Genomic DNA, 18986 nt, shown 5'->3' with positions numbered 1-18986 from the left:
CCAATGTCAGCGATGCTCTAATGTGAGGCCGCATGACAGCTGAATTACATTGGGCCCTCGGTATGTGTAAAAGACGTCTGAAGTTCAAACGCAGACTAGCGCTGTCACTCCTACGGGTGCTGAAATGTGATTGGCAGAGGAGGATCCGGGGGGAGGGTGCAGAGGTAAACCAGATGTGAGAGAAAAATAAAAGTGGTTCCTCCTGTTGTCTTTCGCTTGTAAGATATTTCCCTGGTTTCACAGATGGGTGAAGTGCCTCTCATTTTTGAGAGTGCAGCAGTGGGATAAGAGCAGCGCATGATGGACAAAATGCAGGATGCATTTATTAAGATTAAAATGCATGTGTGTGTGTTTGTAACTAACTACATACTCCATACATCCAAAACTATCCTTTATCTATAGACTGCAGACATTGTGGGGTGAAAAGATGCTGGTGTGACCCCAGACACTGGCTGACTGGTGCTAAATAAATAATAATAATATTTTTATAAGTAACAAATCACTCTTTCATATTATATAATTTTATATTTACTTTATAATTTATATTTTGATTTATATTTAAGTATGCTTATTATATTATTTATTATTTATTCAATTTTAATTGATTTTTCATTGCCTTATTTTATTTTAGAATAATATATTTTATAATATAATATTTTATATATTTTATTTTATTTTTCCTGTATATATATATATATATATATATATATATATATATATATATATATACATACATATATATACATATATATATATATATATATATATATATATATATATATATATATATATATATATATATATATATATATATATATATATATATGTATATATATGTATGTATATATATATATATATATATATATATATATATATATATATATATATATATATATATATATGTATATATATGTATGTATATATATATATATATATATATATATATATATATATATATATATATATATATATATACATATTTTATTATATCCAGATTTTGAGATTTTATATGTAGATATTTCTGAACACTTACCATTACTATACACCATGAGGTTAAGCAGTGTTGAATCAAGCACAAAAATGCAAAAAAAAAAAAAAAAAAAAACAGTGATGTAAGACTCTGGACAAGATTTAAATGGGGAACTAATGACGAGAGGCAGTTTTTGCTTATTTACTGAATGGAAACTTTTTAGGAGGCTTTTCTACTGCAGTGAAGATACAAATATAGCAGCTAAGATTTTGACAAACTGTTTACATGAAGCAGCTAGATTTCTAATGAAAAAGCCTATATTTAAAGGTAAACCACCACAGTGGTCTGATGAAGGTTGTTCATTGCAGAAATCTATACAAAATATATTTTGTGGTGAAATAAAGAAGCCCAGAAAAGATGGGTACACAGCTGTCGTGTGTACTGTACACTGATAAAGCAGGAACTCACATGGACGAGGAAAAAACTAAAACAGGCGAAAAGAAGAAAAACACTGATCTACACCACAGCGCAATCCCAACACACACAGTACTGCCAAAGATCTCTGGTGATGTCATCCATTCACGCCAAACACAGATTGATGTCTTCTGGATGCAGAGCCGAATGATATAAAATATGAGTGAGAGAGAGTTCCGCGTCTGATGAAGATGACAAATGTGAGCCTCGTATCACAGCAGACATGCTCCGTACCTGACCTGGAATGTCTCTGACAGCCACACTCACTTATTTTACATCATCTATTTTAATAACTTGTTTTGGGGGAATTGACTTTGCTAGAGCAGAGGATGCAAATCATCTCCTAGCAAACACATGCTGTGTCCTCCTCAGTGTTGCCGTAAGAGGGGCTTGAATGACCTGAGCACCTGCTGGTGGAGGTGCTAACTACACCTCCTGTTTTGTTTTTTTTAAGCATTCTCCATTGATGTCCAAAATTAGCTGTGTGTGTATATTGTTATTTCTTTGTTTGTGTTCATTCATTTACTCATTCATTCGCTCATTCATTCATTCATTCATTCATTTTTTATCACTAGTACTGTCCTGCACCCACTAGTGAAAAGACAAAAAAAAAAAAGAAGAAGACATTATATCTGGTGTCCGAATAATTTTTGCCTTACAGCTCGGTTCAAAAAGTTCTGTGGTCCCTTAAGTAAAAATAGCAATTATTTGTATTGCTAACAGATATTATAGACCTTTTTGAGGCTGTAACAGGTAGAAAGAAAACTTGTTCTATTTTTTAGTTCTACTACTGAGAACATTATTTTGCAGAGCAACTAACTTTTATAGTTAGCTACCTGTTAATCTGTCAGCATCTATTGCTAGCTATCTGAATAATAACACAACTGGCTTAATGGCACAGAGGTTTGAAGGAAACTCTATCATCCCCTCGAGGACTGAGGTTTGTTACCGCCTCAGTGATTCAGTGATGCATGTTAATATGTACAACAGGACTGTGTGCTGGCAGTCAATTGGAAAAGCATTCATTTCTGAGTTTGTGTACTTTATTTCTGGCCTAAAGCTGAACCTCTTTCACTAACTCGTGAAACCTCTTTCCAAATTTTAACATTTCATACACACACACACACACACACACACATGCTGCAATTGGCACTGGTCTTCTGTTTGATCAAGTAAGAAGTATGTCATTTATCTCATGCTAAAAAGCTTGTTTTTGTTGTCAGTGAATGACAAATGATCTGACAGTGATTTTATCTCTCGCTGTCAAGAAGTTAAAAGCTTATTTTTGTTGGGCTGTAATTTTGCGTTCACATTGCCTCCAGGGTGTTTTGCTCATTCATTCGCGTTTGCCTTTAGCTGAGCGTGTGAATGAGCCGCCGTTTCAGGAGTCTTTAACCCTGTAAGGTACGACCAGACATGAACATATCAATGAAACATCCGTTATTTAACTGATCGATTTAAATGAGCAGGATTTTTTCTTTTTAAATAATCTAAATTCAAGGACCAAAACTAACTAGGGCCATTCAGAATGATAACTATAACAATAACTAAGCACCCACACCAATGAACAATAATGTTCTGTTTCTTATAAGCTGCTTCTGATCGTCTGTCTTTGTTGTTATCTTTATAAAGTGATTCCAGTCGATATTGTTTCTCTCTGGTGTTATTGTTGTAGCTGAGGAGTAGACTTCTCTATTCTCTTAATTTAGGATGCTTATTAAAACTTATAATTATGGTAATTGTTATAGTTAACGTAATTGATGTGAATGGCTCTTTACACTACACAACACTATCTCTCTCTCTCTCTCTCTTTCTCTCTCTCTCTCTCTCTCTCTCTCTGTCTAAGGTAATTGTTTTTATCTCACAATTTTGACTTTTCTTCTCATTTTAACTTTTGCCATAATAAGTTGCAGTTACTTGTTTTTATTAATATTATTATTCATAATATATTTATTATTTAATATATATCTGTTATATATATATATATATATATATATATATATATATATATATATATATATATATATATATATATATATATACTAACTGACTTATATAAATACCACAATATACTAATAATTAATATGAAGGAATTTTCTTTGATTTTATCAGTATCACCTGTATTTTGACATGCATTTTGTTGTGGTTTGAATGCAACTTAATGGAAAAAGTACAGTTTTTTATTTATTTATTTATTTTTTTTGTTTTTATACAGATTTTTTTTAATGTAACTGTGTAAATAGTATAAATTAATATTCATTTTTTTTTCAGAATGCTTCTTATGGCACAAACTATACTCAGAAAAGGTCTAATTTTGATGACGTCTTTGAAAAAAAAATGTATATTGATCTATAAAGATGCTACAAGACTCATTTTGAATGGTTAGTAATTTAGGTTGTTGTCAGGTTATTTATGGTTTTATGGAAGTCAATAGGAAACACTCATTTAAATGGCAACACTCTAAGAAAACGTTTTTACATGTAGTTTTACATGTATTTTGAGTTAAACATTTCATCGTGTTGTGTCTGTTTTGTGGAGAAATGTCCGTAAACTTAAAGGATAATGTCCTGGAAGAAAATTAACAGTACCTTTCCCATTTTTCTAAGTGTATGTGTGTGTGTGTGTGTGTGTGTGTGTGTGTGTGTGTGTGTGTGTGTGTGTGTGTGTGTTAGCCCTGCTCATCCTGTCTTTCTCTCTCTCCGCACGTCTAGAGACTGACAGTGAGACAGTAAGCGGAGATGAGGTGGTGAGAGCGAGCCGTGTGGGGAATTGACTCACATTGATCTGTCCCCTCCTCTGTCCCCGAGCCCATAAAAATCATTAACCTTTCTGCCACAGACTCGCTAAAGCTACAGCCCAGTATCTAACAGAGGTTAATTAAAACTAAACACGGGGAAGGGGGTTCGAGAGGTGGCCGATCTCAGGGGAGAGTCACCCAGACTTCTAAATGAGTTCACTGCTGGCTGCACCGCTCACGCTCCGCTTTGACACACACAATGTTGTCATTGTCCCCCTGTTATGGGACACGGACGCTAATATTCCTTAGGGGTCTTTTCCCAAAGATTAATATAGTCCTTGGCTGTTGCCGGGTAAATTATGATCTCCGTATCTCAGCAAAGGACTTGTTATTGAGTTATTAATAGCTTACTTGTGGGGATTCCAGTCGTGACCATAGACCGTGTTGTTTCGGATGCAAGGCAAGTTTATTTATATAAAACAGAGCATACACAATGGTAATCTAAAGTGCTTTACATAAAAATATATACCATAATATTTAAAAGAAAAAATGATACTAATAATATAAATACATTTATTTTAAAACAGTAAAAAAATTTAATACATTTTTTATATAAGTTTGTATTTTTATTTTAAATAATTACTTTATATATATATATATAAGTATTTAAAATAAAAATACCAAGGTGATAAAAAAAAAAAAAATTAATAAACTACAATTAGTCATTATTCTGTTTAAACTAATAAAGCACATTGTGTTGATGACGATGATGGGTTATACCTGATGTTTGTGGCTTTTAGTCATCTTTTTTCCCCCTTTTTTTAAGTAAAATGGATTTAAAACTGAATATATAAGTCAAATCAGACCAGTATCTGTTGAGGAGTGAATTAAAATGTTTTAGAGGAATAGCATTTGTGCAGTTCCTTAACTGATTAGTGTATCACAGTAATTCAATTGAAGAGGCACATTTATGAATCCTGCCAACACTAGAAAAGTGTGAAACAAAGACAATTCAATCTGTAGCAGCCAATTGATTCTGTGCATGACTCAAGTCTCTGATTATTATACATTTTTAATGAATTTCTTATTGAAAAACTAAAATTATGCCTCAAATAATGACATTTTAAAATTCAAGGCCTTAATATAATGCTTTGTAGAAACACAGTTCACTTTGTAGCTCTGAATTTGATTACTGTAACACTCTGTAATGACGCACAATATGAGTTCCTCTCCCTTTTGTGCTGGATAAACAGATAACGTTGCCGCAGCTCAGGGGAAGAGGACACGCTTCAAGATTATTGCCGTTTATTGAACATGTTATTGCTTTTCTCCCTGTAGAGTTTCTGTCCCAGGTGAAAGCGGAGACTTTGAGTGTGTGTGTGTGTGTGTGTGTGTGTGTGTGTGTGTGTCTGTGTGTGTGTGTGTGTGTGTGTGTGTGTGTGTGTGTGCGTGTGTGTGTGTTTGTGGTGGACCCTTAGTCCCACCCCGAGCAGATCTGTAATTAAACCACAATCGCTGACTCAGCCACTCAGAGAGACGTGCACAACAGACCAGCAACTCAACAGATGAAGATTTAAGGTGGAAAGTTCACTGAAACAGATAGAGCTCAATGCTAAGATGGTGTTAATCACACCACTTGTTTTTTGTTTTTTTAATGCACAATTATTATTGAGAAAATCTCAAGTTCAGGGATATTCATAAAGCACTTTTAATAGCAACAAATACTGTAACAAAGAGCTGTACAGTCAAGAAAAAACATGGGGGGAGGAGTTAATTAAATAACATAAACTCATAAAACAACATAAAACATTCAAATAAACAAACATCATAGAGTGTAGAGAAAAAAATGGCAAGTGTGGAAGAAAACCGAACAAAATCTCACAAAAACTTGAGAGTAAACATATGTTGCATACTTAACATATTTATATATATAAACAAAACTATTTCTTATTTCTTGATTTTTTTATTTGAGTGTAAAATATGAGTAAAACATATTCTGGACAGGCTTTGTGAATATAAAATAATAATTGTAAAAAATAAATAAATAAAGATTTTGTGTTTTAAAATATCATGTCACTTGATTCCATCAGTATCCCATTTGTACTTCATCTTAATAAACAATGTAAAAATACCGTATTGTAAAAATGAATGTGTGGTTTTTACCAAACTATTTCTACTTGATCTAACTTGATCTAATATTGGGTTTAGACCAAGATATTGGGTTTATTCAGTAAAAACGTTTCTTGGAAGAAGAAAAAAAACATTAAAAACACATAAAATTAATTTCTAAAGTACAATACATAGATTATTTTAATGTTGGCAAAATGATTACACAGTTTGCAAGTGTGAACGCTCTAGAACAATTTGGACTTAATTCAGATAATTGGATAATTTGATTCTTATGCAAATGGTCATAAAAATTTTACTTATTTTAAGTAAACCATTTACATATATACTGATGTTTCAAATGTGCATCTGTAGTTTAAAACTGGTTATTGGTGGCATCAGATTTAGATTCGGTGACTTGATTCTATATTAGAGGAGCAAAGCATTAGAACCTAAAACTGTTAAATGTGGTGCAAAATTGCATCATTAAACAATTCTTCCTTTTATTCTAGGAGATAGGCCTACTTAAGGCCCTGCTTATAGAGATGGAGGGCAGAAGAAAAGAACAAGCAGACGAGAGAAAAGAGACTGTAAAAGAAGTGAGAAGCTAAAACATGTGAATGTTCCTCCGCCGGTCTGTTGCTGGTGTCCCGGTTGTCAGAGAGCAGCGCTACTGATGTATTCAGTATTGTGTTACTGACAGAACCCGCTTTGTTTGTGATGAATGACTGTGCCAGCAGTCCTGACGGCTCTGCTGTTCAATACATATAGATACAATACCGGCTGCCTCCGTGACACGCTGATGGGTTTTGTCCCCGTTCGTTTCCATACCGTTTAATCTCGCTGGAGATGGGCAGATCGGACCTGGCTTCTTCTCGCTGGGTGAGCAGAGAGTTTATTAACACACACAACAGCCCTGTATCAGAGATTTAGGTGGAGTTAAAAGACTTTTTCCTATTGATAGGAATGCTGTTGTTGCCAAACGGGCTGTAGGTTGGGTGTTTTCTGTGCAAAGACCATGAAGCATCATTGTTTAGAAGAGTAAAACAAAAGAGCCATCAGATGCCTTAAAAAGCTGAGCTGATCTGGCCTTTTTTTCTTTTCTATTAGTTAGGCTTTGATTTAATGCACATCCTTGTTATTTAAGTCTTTGTTCAAACAGATGCTATTTTTGTCACCCCTATCTTTTTTTTTTTCTTTCATAACAGCTGTTGCTAATTTCAGTCTGAGGCAATAAACCAAACACAGCAGATCTGAAAAAAATGCTTGAGACTACTGATAATTGTTTTTTAATCACAATTATAGAAAGCTGATCATGCACTGTGCACTGATTCCTGTGCATGAATCAAAATAGTCAAATGCAATGATACAGTATACATTAACTTTAAAAAAGGTTGGGTCGGTTTATTTTTGAAATACTGTCTTGTATGCTCACCAAGGCTGCATTTATGTGAACAAAAATACAGAACTTTTATTACAATTTAAAATAACTCGTTTATATGTGAATGTATTTAAAACTACAATTCATTTAGGTGATGCAAACTGAATTTTAAGCATCATTAGTCCCGGTCAAAGGGTCAAAATTATTCTAATTGGCTGATTTGCTGCTCAATAAACAATTATTAATATTATCAATTTGGAAAACAGAAGTGGTGCTTAATATTTTTGAGAAAAGCTTTCAGGAATCTATGATTAATAGAAAGAACAGCATTTATATAAAAAAAATTATATTTTAAAATAAATGTCTTTACTGTCACTTTTGATCAAGTTGATGCATCTTTACAGGGAAAAAAAAGTATAAATAATAATAAAAAATATTATAATAATCTTAACCCTAATAACAGTGAATGTGCATTATTCCTATACCCAAAATATTATTAGTTACTGGTGTTTTGTGGATAACTATTGTAAAGTGACCTTTTGTTTGTGCTACAATGACACGTCAAATAATAAAAATAAATTATCACTTGGGAGATGATAAAACATGCCAGAAAATAGACTAAAATTGAAAGAGTTAGGCCGTGTCAACTTGGCAACCAAAAAGCAATGCTCTGAAATGCTACTGGCATTCTGCACAGAACAAACACCACTTATGTTTTCTGTATTAATACCATTTGATTAATATAATACCACGTGAAAAGCATTGTTCACAAAGGAATCGACTGCTCTAGACTATGATTTTAAATAGATCAGCGGTTCTCCTCTGCTTATCCACCCGAGGAGCCGTAGCCTTGAGTTGGAAGCCTTGTTTTCTGACAAATTTACAGTAGAGGTTTAGTTCCTCCTTAAGCACTGTCATCTCCAATTATTTATCTATTTCTCCACCAAAAAAACAAATCCAGAACGCTTAAAAGGATGAAGCGAGCACACCAAAACACACATGCTTCAAAACGTGCAGCAATAAATATCAGCGGTAAGTTAACAGCTGCCGTCAGCAGAACGATTGGCCGATTTTGTGTTTCTCATTGTACATTACCTCCCTTTCCATTACCTGAGTGCAGACGGTATACAGCTGAAGGCTAATTCTGTGTGTGTGTGTATACGTTGACCCAGGCCCCTGGGATACACATACACACACTAACAGTGCTGCTTGTGAATGGGCTTGAGTGTGAGCCTATTTCTGATATTTATGGGCGACAAGGACACTGTAAGTTATGGCAGGACTGAGGGCCGAGACCTTTCCTAGAGTTTTTTTTTACTCTGCATTTTTTCCGATTACACATCTCTGTTTTTTTTTTTTTTTTTTTTTTTTTTTTACCTTGGATAAATTAATCAAGAGAAAAATATTTAAAAAATGTATATAAATGTTTATTATTGTCACCTGATCACATGTTAAAGGTGCTTTGATAAATGTGTTGAATGAAAACAGAGACTGGCGTATCACAGACAGATAGACAGACAGACAGACAGACAGACAGACAGACAGACAGACAGACAGATAGATAGACAGATAGATAGATAGATAGATAGATAGATAGATAGATAGATAGATAGATAGATAGATAGATAGATAGATAGATAGATAGATAGATAGATAGATAGATAGATAGATAGATTAAAAAGAGAAACTTAGAGTTTTGCTAATCTGAAATCTTCCTGTCTTCCACACTTTCTTTTTTTTTCTGTAGTCCCCTCCAGTGCTCCGTGAGGAATGTTCCACGGGGGACAGGCTCTTTTTCCTCCATAAGATGACTTACTTCCAGGGAGTGAATAGTTTCTGTTTCGTCCAAAACCAGAGGGGTAATGAAGGTTTGGTTGGAGCTGCTTCTCTGGGATGTTTTGAAAAATTATCTTTTTGTCCTCTCCGACAGCGCCGTTTATCTGCCATTTCCAATTGGCCTCTATTTATGGGATCCATCTGGGATATACGCAGCCCTAGTCTTCCCGATTCCTTGTGCGTAATCAGGTCTGGACTGGTTGTGTGCTGTTTTGTTACTTAGGTATTCAACCTTCAAGAGTCTAAGAGACTAAAGAGCGTTTTAATGGCTCGAAAACATCAGGTTTTAAGTGTCACACTTTTCCTAATTGGATGAGAAATGGGCTTGGATTGACAGCAAACAATATTGTAATTCACATTTCTGCTTGTTAAAGCTTTATTATTATCTGCTCACCGGGTTTTGACTAATACAGAAAACCATTGAATTTAAAGGTAAAATTAGAGGTTAATTTCAAATGAGGGTTTTAGTTACATATGCGCTGAGGTCTCTGGGAGCCCATTCAGTCATTTTCAACAGAACGTGAGGGTTAAATGAACACTAACTTATTCATTTGGACGCATTAATAATAGGTGTGCATTACTTTTAAAGCACAACTGGCAACGCACGCTGACGAAGAATAATGTACCCACTGTCCTTTGACAACTGTTCCTCCATATGACCATGTGTGTAGGTGTCATTTAAGTGTGTGAGCCTTGGGAAAGTTCAGCTTTATATACTGGATATGTACTTATCCTAAATATTGTTTGACCTTCCCAGCGCAAGGCCATTACTCTCCACGGAGTCGCACGCAGATGGATTTTTCATTGCATTAATCCTCCAGATCAGGTGGGTTTTGTCAAAGTGTTAAACTTTAATACTTTGGGTCATTTATCTTTACAGAAAAGCCGGGGCTCTGTCAGCGACCAGACGAGCTATTTCCTCATTGCGCTTTCGGAGTGGAGTGGAGCTGCAGAGGGCAGGAGCTGATCACAGCTTAATCAAACCCTTATGCGCTCCGGCTACGAGAAACTACACCTCTCTGGAGAGGTGCTTCACCACACACGTTATATACAGTATTTATTTGTGAATAGACAGCTCAGACACTCTTCTCGTAAAATGTAACATGGATGCACATTTATTACACTGCCATCTCCACACACACTTTAGAAAACACTAATCTTCACTGTATGTTTCTGCTCTGCAGTGTATTTCATGTATGGCCCATTATTACGTGTTATTTTAGGTAACATTTTACAATATGTTGTCCATGTTATATAGTTGTGTATGAGGTACACTGGGGAAAAACAATGATACTAAATATGGAAAAAAGTGGTTGCAAACTATTTTTTTTTTTCGCTACATTTAATAAAACAAAAAAGGTTTAAAGTTAGTCAACTAAATTTGTTTATTAAAATGTAGCTAAAATCAATCAATTGCAACCAATTGCCTTAATTCATTGAATATATTATTTATTTATTTTTTCAGTGCAATGACACATAAGTATGTCTAGGATGATAAAAAAAATTATGTTTTAAAAATCTTTTAAGAATGGGCAAGTTCATTTGAGTGTAATTTTCTGTAGTGATATTGGTTTCATGCATTTACAAAAGTACTTTTTTCAGTTTATTATTACTGTATTTATTAAGAGTTAATTAACCCTTTTGGTCACACTTTAGTTTGGGGACCAATTCTCACTATTAACTATATATATTTATATTTATTTTTTATTATTAATCCTACCCAATACCTAAACGTAATAATTACCTTACTAATTAACTATACATGTATATACATGTATAATATACTCAAGTTTATTCAATGTTTAAGCAAAGTATGGTCCCTAAACTAAAGTGTTACCATACTTTGCTTAAACATTGAATAAACTTGAGTATATTATACATGTATATATTACACACACACACACACACACACAAACACACATTTATTTAGTCATTCATTTATATTTTTAATGACATTTTATGGTAAATAAATCATCTTTTGATTCACTTAACTGGTTGTCTTCCAATTAATAAACAATATGGTTATTCATTACAGTCCAGGTTATGCTTGAAACAAACATAACACAATTACATCAATTTAAATGAAATGTTCTTGATGTTATTTGGAAATAACCATATGAAGCACGTTTTTAAGATTGCCTTTCAGTGTATTTATTCACTGCAGTACTTATTTTACATAAAATAGAACTTATTTATGTTTCTGTATAATATAGCAAGCTTCCAGGATGACACTATTCATTGTCAACAAGCTGAGCTGTATGGTGTGCATGTTGCACATTTGACAAATCCAGCTTTAAACCTTGCCCTTTGGTCCTCGTGGGATTTCTGATGAGATGATTCACTCCACCTCCCCCCATCTTCTCCATTAGGCGCCCAAGTGGTCGAGGCCAGAACTGCGGTGATTGATTCTGCTGTAGTTCCCACGGAACAGTGTGCTCTATGATAGCATTTATCTTCATAAGCGCTGATATGCACCCGGAGTGCACTCCTAATTAAATCCCTCTTTAAAAAGCGCACTGTGCTTCTCAGGGAACTACATAAATCGTGGCTGATGTTGCTCGATTACATGCGCCATAATCAGCTGATGATCCGTTATTTCCATTCCAGAGAGCATTCAGCACGACATAGTGTCATGAATAGATCTCTTCATCTCAAATGCATTCATAAATATGTTATATATTAAGTTACTTAAAAATACATTAAAAATGCATTGCATGCAGAAAATGACACCTCCTTTTGCATGTTTTGATTATAATTAATTTTAAGATGTCTTTGTTACACAATGTAGTTATTACATTTACATACTGAGTAATATTAATTAACTACATGTAGTTATATGGTTAGGGTTAGGATTAGGGTCTGGCCTGAGGTTACTTGCATGTAATTATGCATAATTTATTGTTATTGCAATAGTAAATACATGACATACAAAAATGTCTAGTTGGTAAATTATTAAATGTATTAAAATACTTAACTAAAATTATAAAAATAAAATTAATTTAAGATGATTCATTTTCTTTCTCTTCACCAAATCAGCATCAATATGACAAACCTTAAATACATGAAACCATTTGGTTGCCATGTGACAAAGAAAAAAGAAACTTAAAACGATTGTATTTTATTTTAAAATATTAAAAGGCATGTTTTTTGTTAAACGTTTTTCTTTGTAAAATATTATGTGTTATTTTTACCAACTAATGATTAATCTGTTTACACCCACATGTATCCATGGAGCAAGGGAATTTGATTACTACTTTTTTTAATGGATTTATTCAATATTTTTTCCCCAGAAAATTATACCCTATACTTTTTATTATTATTATGCAACCAACTTATACCGAACATTCTACACTAGATTTCTTTTTAAAGATTTCTCCTTTTTGTCATTACGAAACTCCTAATTTTTACATTTATTATTATTCATAATGTGCCCACCATTTAAAATAAATGATTAAATAAATAAAAACAAACTATACTGTTAAGTGTTACTATACCTCAGTATAAATAACGATATGTTTATCTGTACAGAGGCCTAATCCAAAAGGCCAAAGCATCTTTATCCATGTGTGTGTGGGTGGGTGTGTGTGTGTGATTTGCTAAAGACATGTTCCTGAATCCACTTCTGATGATGATCCTGGATCAACATTATTGTCCAAAAACATAGACTTAACCCAATCCCCTAAAACTAACCCTACCCATAATTTATTCTTATTAAAATCAATGGGAAATTATAGCTGAATAAAAAGGGTGTAGAATCACCTAACCCTGATTGTAAGCCCAAAACAGATATTTCCTGAAAAGTTATATCTAATTTTATGATTGGTTGATTGTAATTTTGTTCCAGGATCAACAAGGATGTTGATCTAGGAACATGTTGTACTAGTGAAATCACGCTCGCCGTCATCAGTGTTGGTTACTAAAAGCGCATCTCTGTGATTCCGTTTTTTTTTTTTTTTTGCATCATCTCACGTGACGCAGCGCTGAACAGAGAAAACCCTTCACACATCCACACCAGACAGGTACGTGTGTATGAGAGAGAGAGAGAGAGAGAGAGAGAGAGAACGAGAAAAACAGAGATATGCTTGCTTCAGATAAAAAAATAAATAATAAAAATTAAATTAAAAATAAAAAACAGACACGTCGAATGTCGTCGAACTTTTCAGTTTTTTTAAACAATATTTTCATCTTATAAAAAAACGTACAAACAATTGTATGGTACTACTTAACAATTATACAGTTTGCTATTATCACCATTATCCATATGAGTAATAATAATAATAATGTCTATTTGTCTGTTATTTTTATTATATGAATTTTAAGTTTGAATAAATGAATTCACGTCGTACCCACTTCTTTTGTTCATTTGCAAATAAACGAAATATTTATCAATTTTACTAATTTAAAATAGTACATACTGAAAAACGCGTACTTTCTCTCTAACATGATTAATAATAATATTCAACGTGTGCTTAATGTGTGATCATGTTGTAGAACAGCTTGCAGTTACACACTTTTAGTGTTATTGTGATTAATTATATCGACGCGCAAAAGTGTTTTCAAATGTTTTATCCATTCCTTGCATACAGTGTTTATGAAATTGAAATTTTACGATCTCAAATGACTCTTCACACATGGATGGCCTTGGCAGCGTGATACAGTGGCAGTGTCATGGACTGGAACGCGTATCGGCTCTGTTTTGGCTTCCGCTCATTGGACGCTCAGACGCAGATGTGCGTAATTGCGCGTGTCCATCAGTGAAGTGTGTTGGGGTGTCAACCGTTCATTCAGGTGAGGAGAGAAAGGGTGGAGGGGTTCAGTGGAGAAGGAATGAGAATGTATCCATGTTAAAATTGATGTGACATGCAAAAATAACTCTTATAATTGGACAAACTGAATAGCTAGACACGGTTTTATTGTCTGCGTGAATATTCGTTATTCTTTTTTTTTTTTTTTTTTACAAACTCTGTAGCATCTATACTCTTTTGATGTTAGTATAGATTTGTGTTTACAGAAATGTTAGTTAGTGAAATAATGTATTGCACATTTGTTTGGTAAAGAGCAGTAGGCTACGTGACCTCCATCGAATTCCCACGCCTTGACGATCTATCCAAATAACTGCGTTTATCAGCGAGGACCAATCCATTTCCTCCTGTTCACACCTTCGCTGCTCTTTTTCGGAACTCAACGGCGAAAAGCTCCATAATTCCCTCCAGGAGTCGTGCCCCTCACGGCCCTTTTTATGATCTGGACCCGACCCCAGTGGTGTGCTGGCGGGGTGCAACACTGCTCTGGTGGGGTCCGAGCCTTTGATCCGCACGTCCGTTTGTCCAGGGTTTGTGGTTGTTGGGGAGGGTGCGTGCGCTTTGGGGAGCCGGGGCATTTGTCATCCACAGAAAGAGAAAACATCAACAGGTACTAAATACCGCTGAACATGACACCATCAAAAGCAACATGGGATGTAAAACAGCAGGCGACTCTGACGCTCTGATTATATTGTTTTTAGAGAGATGTGGCTCGGTAATAATGAGAGCTGTTTGGACACCTTCACTGCGCCGTCAGCCATCAACCTGCGCGCGCAATTAACCTGTGACCATCAAATGTGCACGCGCCTTACAATAATAGATTTCCGATTTTGCTGCTCCTTAATTGACTTGAGCTTGTCAAACTGGACAAAACACTCATCCATATGATATTATTAAACATAATTAACACTCATGAATACATCGATTAGCTCATTACGTCCACCAATAGTTCTGCGCTGGTGTAACTAATTTGAACCTTATCTTAAATGAAATAATCCGAAATAGATCATAAATTAAATAATCAAAAACAAAAACCTCAAAAAAAGTTTACACTGATTTTTTTTTTTTTTTACAAATCTGTCACTCTGGGCGTAAAAAAGGAACAAAAGTGCACTTTTGAGAAGGTACTGTCCCAATCACAGCTAGTACTCTTTTCCGAGTATTAAATGACAATTACAGCTGCACTTATTATTTTATTTGAGAGTGCGTGTTGTTAATATTATGCACATAATATATGCTATACTTACTGGTATGCTTTGATCATAATGATCATATTCCTAATAGCTGTCTTTTTTTAATTGAATATAATTTATTTATTTATTGTGTTGTTTTGTTGATAGCAACCAAACGTCGACATAATTGGTTTACAGTTCAATAGCTATAATGAAAGAACGTGTCAATCACACTGCTATTCACCAGCTCCATAGATCACCAGCTCCATCCTGGATTCTTACTTCTTTATTTATTCGACATTATAATTCAGAATTTTAAAGTAAATATATATATTCATATTTATATGGATTTGTTATCAGTGCATGGGATCAAACTATGCCAAGAGGGTATTTGGGAAATAAACGGCACAGAGCTAGAGTAACACCTCCCCACACAACACACCCGATAGGTTCATCACAGTCAAATGTCACCGGCTGGCTCCACGTATGTCCCCGTATCATGTTTATACAGTAGTTATTACAGCTGTTTGTGTGAGAGAGGGGCGAGCAATGTTAGCAGAAACGAGCCTATCTTAAAGTGCAATGCAGTGGAGACATGTGAGATGTTACTGTGATATTTTATAAGAAGTGCCTGTTTAATATCTCAGTCAACTGATGAGCTTTCAATTTTTATTGCTATTTAAAATGAAATCTTATCGTTTATATTGAAAAGTAAAGCTGTTAGGGAATCAGACAATTCAGTGTTTCTGAAATTCTTAACATCGATCATATCGAGAAAAATAAGGAGAAAAAGTAATCTGCTACCAGATCAAATTTATTTGGCATATTTTAATATCACATGTGTGATGTATTTATTATTGTATACAATAATACATAATTTGCATATACTGTTTTAAATTATATTGGTTAGTTGCGTTTAATATTGCATCATTCATACTTTTATTTGCACAAAAAAGGGTCAAAAATAAAAATACTAAATCTGAAGAAAAAAAACACCTTTTATTCTATGGGCTACTATTTAATTTCCTTCTTGTTGCATTTTGTTTTATTGTGGAATCATGATTTATTCAATAATATAATTTAATATCACGTTTCGTATGTATATATATATATATATATATATATATATATATATATATATATATATATATACTCGTGCACAGCATTATGCTGAATAAATGTTTCCAGATCGCTGCCACCTCCGTATGCGTCTCTGCTGAGGGAAGTGACGCAGGGCTGGGCGAAAATAAACCCCGCTCCCCTTAAAGCCGTGATGATTGATGATGTCAGGTGTTCTGTTTCTAATTAACGTTTAAATTAGGCCAAAGAAAACCTTTCGAATTAGCGCTGCTCCGCTTGAGACCGTCCGTGTCCTCTCAGAGCGGTTATAGAAGAGGGATGGCCAGATTATCTTTAGAACTAATAATGCTCGCGCATTTGAGAGAAATGTAACACCATGTTCAGCTTCGGTTTCTCTACCCGCCCTCCGTGGGGTAATGCGAATGTGCTATTGTTGGCGCTGAAGGGCATCATTCTCCCGATCAGAAATCCTATCCTTCCACATTACATTAATGCCCATGTATCATTTAATAGGTTTAGCAGCTTTTCTCTGACCTGACATCCTGAGGTGACCAATTCGTTAAGGACATTTGATCCCGACTGGACTAATAATAATAGTTATTATTATTATTATTATTATTATTATTATTATTATTATTATTATTATTATTATTATTATTGCGCAATTGACTCACGCAGCTTTTTGCTTATATTTTTTCTATTATTGGCCTATATGATTTGTACTTTTTCTCTTTTTTTTTTACAATAAGCTCATCAGCTTCCTTGAAGACTTATATATGTGTGTGTGTGTGTGTGTGTGTGTGTGTGTGTGTGTATTATACATAGGCCTATATATATATTCCACTGAATTTGTTTATATTTTAATTCATAAAATGCATGACACTTAAATGAAATCTACAATGTGTGTGAGATTACAGTAGACTCATTAGCATGTTTTGTGTAGTCTGGATAGATACATTTGTCTAGTGCATTGTTGCTCATTTGCCGTAAAATATTCTATTATACTTTGGCTCCGTGTCGCCCACGTCGAGCGGTGTGGACCCGCACTAATAGAATGTCGTGCTGTTTTAGTGCTCGTGAGCTGTTTGGCTCGTTTCAGTCCCTGTACGGATGTCACCATATGGCGCTCTTGGCACGGACAATGCGATATTCCTGCAAACTGGCCATATATCGCCAATGACTCGTGTAAGGGGACATTTATCAATCTAATCGATTATTGAAACCCTGTTAAATATTATCAAATGTCAGCATTGCCATTTGTTTTATTGCCCAATGTTTTACATTTATGGGGAGACCACCTAAATATACACTAGTCTAAAGGCCTCAGGGAAGTTGAAGAGAAAATTACTTTTGCTTGGTAATGTTGGGTTGTTTAGCTAAAAAAAAAAAAAAAAAAGCCTTTTTCTAATAAAGGATTTTTGTGCAGAAATTTTTAATTTTAGAAATAAAGCGAATAGGCCTACATCTGAATGTTGTTTAAAAATATTCGTGAGCAGATGCCTTTATGTAGAACTTTAAGATTATATATATTTTAACAGAGATATATATATATATATATATATATATATATATATATATATATATATATATATAACCATTTGTATGGTGCATAATAAATTCACTGTAGCAAATCGCATATTAAATTCACTGTAGCACGAAATGCGGTGCAAGAATGTCTGGAAAAAATATTTTGTTAATTTTTATTTTTTATGCTAATTATTATTACACCAGTTATCGATCTCTTTTATTTCGTGTTTTCCTAAAGCAAGAAAACGATTTCTTCTTACCTGTATCTTCGTAGCAGGCTCACTGCGCTTCTCCAGTGTCCCACGAGCATCATCTGGAATAAAGTCCAACGCGGAGCGGGTGAGAGCAGCACTGCTGGAAGTCTGCTGCTCTCTGCTCTTTACCCACGTGCATTTTCATAAATTCATAGTATGGCACTGTGCTGCACTGACTTAGATGTTACGGGAATAGTTTATGTTGGTCCTCTATATGTACTCAGTTTAAATGTAAACATTCTCGTAAATTGCAATACTATTTAGAATAATAAAATGAGAAACCCTTATTAAATATATATAGGCTATATGCCGTTTAAAACAAATCACACTGGTCAGTATCCTGCTTTATTATGATATGATGCCTTTGCTAAATTTCTGCTACATTAAGAATGAATAAAAATGTCCCACTAGCAAAATATATGCGTTGTAAAGGCTTAAAACAACTGCTTGTAAAAAGTCGCTGCTACTGGCAAAACCAACACTGTATAAAATACCTTATATTTATCTTTAACAGTACATTATTTTTATCCACATCTGAGACGCTTTGCAATCGTCAAAAATATTTTTATAGGACTGAAACAATGACACCCCTTGCATTCTGATCTAGTGTGACAGCAGACAGCCTACACGAGGTGTGAGAAAATCAT

The sequence above is a fragment of the Carassius auratus genome, chromosome 14 (genome assembly GCF_003368295.1).
Source record: "Carassius auratus strain Wakin chromosome 14, ASM336829v1, whole genome shotgun sequence".
Classification (NCBI taxonomy): Eukaryota; Metazoa; Chordata; class Actinopteri; order Cypriniformes; family Cyprinidae; genus Carassius; species Carassius auratus.
This window is presented reverse-complemented; position numbering follows the sequence as displayed.